General features: G+C 45.5%; 1 protein-coding gene across 2 annotated transcripts in view; it reads left to right on the top strand.

Annotated features, from left to right (window-relative positions):
* The first annotated feature begins 4,949 nt into the window (after window positions 1-4,949).
* Window positions 4,950-6,000, top strand: part of LOC144799483 (SURP and G-patch domain-containing protein 2-like) — a 40,932-nt gene continuing 39,881 nt past the window's right edge. The window contains exon 1 of one of the 2 annotated variants that reach the window (XM_078670814.1): window positions 4,950-5,133. The gene's annotated coding sequence lies outside the window, so the exon portion shown is untranslated. The remainder of the gene's footprint in view (window positions 5,134-6,000) is intronic. The other variant, XR_013603821.1, reaches the window with a different exon arrangement.

Genomic DNA, 6,000 nt, shown 5'->3' with positions numbered 1-6,000 from the left:
CAAGCAATTTCAGTGCATAAAGATCAGGACGGAGACTCATTCCTCAGACCCTCACAAAGGTCTACTCCTTTTTAACGTTTATGTCCCCCCCGGATCAAAGGACGATATCCAATTTGCGGAAACCCTTGACGCCATTCAGCAAATAATTGAAGCCCAATCTTACCCGCCATACCTTATCATGGGTGATCTCAACGGTAAAATATCAAATATCGAAATCTCCAACTGGGCGAACTGGTATAAAGATGAAGCTCTAGAAATACCGGTGCCGACATTCCCGACTAATAGCAGGGCCGATAAAAGGGGGAAAATTCTACTAGCGTCACTCCCAATATTTAACGGAATTATATTGAACGGGAATGTAGAAGGAGACATCCCTGCATCCCATACACGACGGGGAAACGGCACCCTTTCAATCCTAGATTACAGAGTGACTCCCTTCTCCTCCAATGGCTGGCCTCCGTTTAGGAAGCCAGCCAATGGAGGAGAATGGAGGAGAGAGGCGGGTTCAAGCCCCCATACGCCAAATCATTAAATCTCCTCCCGGAGACTGCGCAAGCGCAGCCTTCGGTTCGAGACCTAAAAATGGCTTCTGATGTGGACAAGTTTGGCGATCTTGCTAGCCTAATTGCATGAAATGAATGAATGAATAAATGTATTTGTGTGGTTACTCAAAATCAAAATTGCATGAAATGTTTAATTGTTAAGTCACACAAAGATACTCACTTGGAATCCCAGTTTGATTCATTGCTGTTTTCAGGATGTTCTATATTCAGTAAATGGAATGTATTTGATATTATGTTGCATGCGAAATGGGATGCTTGCTGAATAAGATGATAACTTAAGTGTGTGAATAGGGCAAGGCTGCAGCATCTTGCCAAGTCCATGTCCAACTGACATTATACTCATCTGCAATGCTACTGAAGAAGGATTAAACAAATCTCACTCTCCGGCGTCTATTTTTGAATGACACTGAGGTTGTTTTTCGAAGAAAGAATTCCAGTAGAACTAAACAGAATCGTAAAACTTTAGGGTTCACAGTAGCCAAACCCATATAATAACTAGGGCTCCCGGTTTTCCGTTTAAACTGATTTTTACATATAAATACAGACGGAAAACTATTTTTCCTTTGTCTGTATTTATATGTAAAAACAGCAAAATACTAGTAAAACTGTGAATGGATGAGGTTGCCTTCTGGCATGTGCTAATCAGTGAGGAAGCACACCTCGGCGTATGTTAAGGATATTTCCTTCTCTATTATATTTTAGTCTCGATTTGTAAGCTGATCTATAAATAGAGCTCCTCCTGCAGGGGAATCGCATCACTTTGTTGGCCTGAAAGCATTTCGAAAACCTTAAGGACAAAGAAATAAAGATCAGACTTTGGAGGGCATCTGAGCTGCGGATCTGCTTGCAGTCGGAGTTAAATTGTTTAAGGGAGTAGGTGAGGGAGCCTTGTTAATGCATACTAATGCACCTCCATTGCCTTGTTTCCAGTTTTCAGCAGCATCATTCCTTTTATGGATGTCTTTGGTCCGTAATTCTGGGCTTCTGAGCATTTCAGCAAACTGTGCTGTTGCCCTGCGATAAGCCCAGGAGTTAAAAAGTTCTAGGGGCCAGCTCGCACTTCGCACTTCTCTTTGGAACTCCACGGGAGGCAACAGCACCTCCCCACCCTCCGCACAGGCAGTGGACGGCCTATTGTCATTCTGACTTCAGATGATTATCACATTTAGAATGACAATGAGCCGTATGCCTTTAACATGACATGTGCACCACAAGGGAGTGGCTGAGGTGAGTGACTCACATAGCGCCAGTAGATTGTAGCAGAAGAGCTTTCCCCAGTCAGCCAGTTTCGGCGTCCAGCAATTAACAAACTTTGGCAAAGCCAATAGGCCTTGCTTTAAAAGGCAGCGCTATTGGAGAGAGCTTGAGAGAGGGCAGTGAAATAACAGGGTAAAGAAACACATGTGCACTCAGACTGCTGGTTACTAATAAAAAAAGTATGTGAGGTATACAGTGTAGGGATACAACTCAACCAATCAGAACACAGTCAACCCTTAATGCTAGTAGGCAGACAGAAAAATAGGGAAAATACGAAATCAAGACAGCACAACATGTGATAGACCACAAAAGCTTCCAATCACAAGCAAAGGTTTGACCCAAGTCCCACTCCAAGTACATGTTATTCACTGAATACAATAGATCTGCCTGCTCAGAGTCACAGCTGTCCTGACCCAAGACCTTAAAAGGGGAGCAATAATAGGGTGGACAACATGGTGGGTATAGTCGGGGGAGCAGAGAGTGTGGTTAAGAGCATGCATAGTGTGGGAGAGCAGGGAGAGAGTGGGTACGAAAGGGAAAGCAGGTAGACAGGGTGTAAGAAAAGGGGTACAGAGTGAGACTGCGGGTCAGATCGTATGTAAAGAAAGGGGGAGTGTGAAGACAGTGGAGGATACTGAAAGGTGGAACAAAGAGACCGGGATGAAAGTGGCCACAGAAAACGAATCAGGGAGAGAGCAGGAAAACAAGGAGGGACCAGGGGGAGCTCGTAAGAGAGAAGGCCTGCTCCATGGTGAAGCCTCTAAGAGGCTTTTGCTTGCCAAGAGCAGAGGGTTGTTAACCATGGCAGAGCAAAGCGCACACAACATTTTCTCATTATAGGTTGCCCTTTAATCCCTGAAATGAGGAACTGGGACAGATCTGTATTATTTCCATACAAGTATTGACGTGTGGACACAGGACTGTGCACTTCACGGGTCACATCTCACCTTTTACTTTGACAGTGAAATTTATAGCTTGAGGCGAAAGTAAAGAGCAGATGTGTGGCAGTTATTCACTTTTTCAATGAATTGACTAATGACAAAATGTGAATCTTCATAATGACGTGCAAGGCGGGAATGGAGAATGGAATGTGCTTTCAATGGTACAAATGTGTACTACTAGGTAGGCTGTGGTGTCACAGTAATATGTCCAAGGTCACAAGGCCACCACTGCGAGGTTTATATAACAAAGGGTGTGCTAGCAAAGTCGAGAGAACCCCTTTCTGAACCTGATCTTGAATGTCACTGAGTGAGCGAGCGTTGGGAGTAACCCCCCAGTCATTTGATTGCTTACCTGAGGGAATTCTGAAAAGAGTGTGGGCAAATCCATCCATCTACCCACCCATCCACTAAGGCTGGGGTTCATAGTGCTCATCATCAAGGTTGATGTGCAGAATAAAGTCGACCGTGTAAGAACAACCAGTTGCTGGGTTTGCTAGATGATCCTTCTGGTCGTTGCCAGTGTTTCAATATATTTAAAAGAGAACAGGGGCCATGAATGAACTGTGGCTATGAAAGCACCGGTAAGGAAACATAAGAAAAATATATATATATATATACTAAGAAAAATACAGACATTTTTACTGTAGGAATTGCAGCTAATGTATGTAGCATGGCACTCGAAAGATGGATCAATTAATACTGTGATACTAACAAACGCAATGCATTTCTTGTATAATGTAGAAATAGTGCAGCACTAAGTTTACTCAATACCTTCAACTTCAAGTGTCGAAAGGCATTTTATTTTCGCTGTGTTTTCAGTTTAAATAAATGTGGAAAAATACTAGCTGTAGCATCGCCTTTTGCTTGTGGCAAAAATAAATGTAGATAAATACAGAAAAAAAGCCCAAAAAATAAATATGGATAAATACAGACGGAAATGGCAAAAAATAAATACCATAAAACCGGGAGCCCTAATAATCACATAGACTAAGCTGTTACATAACGAGCAATTAAAACAAAAATATAATTGTGATACATATGGGGAGGGCGGACAGTAGGGCGTGCAGAAGGTGTTGTGGGCACTTGGGAACTTTTATGCACATAATCTGGGAGTGTGATTCCGTAAGCTCCCTCTGGAGCAGGGTACACAACACCATCAATTTGGTGCCCTCTGTTAGTCTCCATCTGAGGCGCGCAGATGCTTGCTAAACATTTGGGGGCCAATTGACTTGAACACGTATCAGACACAATGGGGCTCATGCTTGTGAAAGTAAATATTGCACAGCTATGGGGCGCTACTCAACCACCCACAATAGAAGCTTAGGAAAAAGATCTCGACTGGTGTATGTACAGGGATAAGACAGTGTACTTGGCCAGGGGGTGCCCCAAAAAGTGGTCCCGTGTTTGGGGCCCTTGGAATACGTACCGGTAAGAAATATGTTTGCCACCTCGCTGTATTGAACATGATGATCCACTTTCCCCCATGACATTCCCTTTCGATGTGATGGTGTACCATGATTCATTCAGTATATTGTAGTGCTTGGATGGTTTGAGTCATCTGTAATGTTTCTTGAACCGATGTATGTTTAATTTAAAAAAAAGTATTAATTTCCTACTATTTCACGACCTCAAAGTCGACTCTTACACACTGCACCTACTACTGCTAAACAATGTTTTAAGACTGTGGCAATCACCTAGCCCTCCCTCCAAAGAGGACTGGATGGTTGCGATGATTAAGACAGCATCCTATGAACAGGTAATTTATAGGATAGAAGACCAAGAACAAATATTTCTGCAGGTGTGGACCCCCTTTTTTCGCGATTCCTGAAATTCTAATTCTCTATTCTTTCCCTCCCTATAAATAGCTTTTCCCCTTCTCCTTAATATATTACAGATGTATATTATTAGTCACATACTGATTTATATTTACTATTTTATAACCTATGAAATTGCCTTGATTTGATCTCCAATAAAAAATAAAGTATTAAAAAAATATATACAATTGTGCTCAACTGAGACATATTAAAATGTTGTATTTTTAAGTCTTACACTCATTCATTTCTGTTTGTAAATCGTGTAAGTTTGAGTTGTTATATTGAGCACAAACGCTACCAGTCTGAAACACTAACTGAGGCCTCCGGGGAAGGACAACTGCCTCTGGTCTATGATTGGTTAGGACGAAAGCGGAGGTGACGCAAGCGTGCGGGCGTCGTCGCCGGAAGTAGCCGAGTCTCATTCGCTGGCTTCTACTAAAGGAAAGGCGGCGCGCGCGGTCGCATTTGCACGGCGGTGGTTGTCGAAGGACGGCCTGGACTGAGTGAGAGCGCGCGCGGCTCCGTGAGCGGGACCGTTCTCCAGCTGCGTCCAACCCGGTGAGTCGCCGTCGGTGTGAGGGAAGCAAAATAGTTCGTCCGGCGTCTCAGCTGCGCCGTCGGCACGTACGAGGTTAACGCGCAGTGAGCGCCATGTCTATTGGGTACAGTTTATTGGGGAAGCATGTTTTGCCGTTAGCAGATTAAGGTGTTTAACGCGCGCGGAGGCCGCCCACGCACCAATTATTTTGCCTGCCAACAGCCCTCAACTTTCACCGGCTTGAGGTGGGGGTGGGGAACCGCGCGTCGCAGGGAAGCCTCGGGGAAATGGCGGCCTCTTGTTCGCGCGCGCTCACAAAATGGCCGCCAGAGGGCGGCGGAGCGCGCGACGCCTCGCTCACAGTTTCCAAGGCGTCGGGCCGCAGGGGGGGGATCCCCCGGGTGATCGCGAGGCCTTTTAAGAGTTTGAGTCTGGAGTTGGGGTGCGAGGATCCCGAGGGAGCTCGTGCATGCCGCCCCGGCATGTGCGCGTGACCCCGGCGGCCATCTTGAGGTCAGGCAGATGGCCACCCGGGGCAGCCAGCCTTTTGTTGCACGGTCTAGCATGACTTTGCTGCTCGTGCGAATGATGTGCTAGGTTCCCATCGTCGGGGTCAAGACTAAGAGTTAGCCATATTTTTAGAGGGTATTTGATCAGATGTTGGCCGGTGATATTGTGTTGTCCCCCACAGCACGAGTGCGGTAGGTTACTTGCTCTGAAACGGAATGTTTCGTGTCTAATTAAATCATTGGTAGTGGTGCGACCGGTGTATTGCGTCGGTCTCGCAGATAGGGGGGGCATGCTCAATTGCCCTGCGCGCATCTCCTTTCTGGTGATTCTACTGGAGGTCACTACGGGTCCCGTTTCCTCCACCTCGTGGAGCTGCG

This window comes from Lissotriton helveticus, chromosome 12 (genome assembly GCF_964261635.1).
Source record: "Lissotriton helveticus chromosome 12, aLisHel1.1, whole genome shotgun sequence".
In the NCBI taxonomy this organism is placed as follows: domain Eukaryota; kingdom Metazoa; phylum Chordata; class Amphibia; order Caudata; family Salamandridae; genus Lissotriton; species Lissotriton helveticus.
The sequence above is the reverse complement of the archived record's forward strand: the minus strand, read 5'-3'. Positions and strand labels throughout refer to the sequence as shown.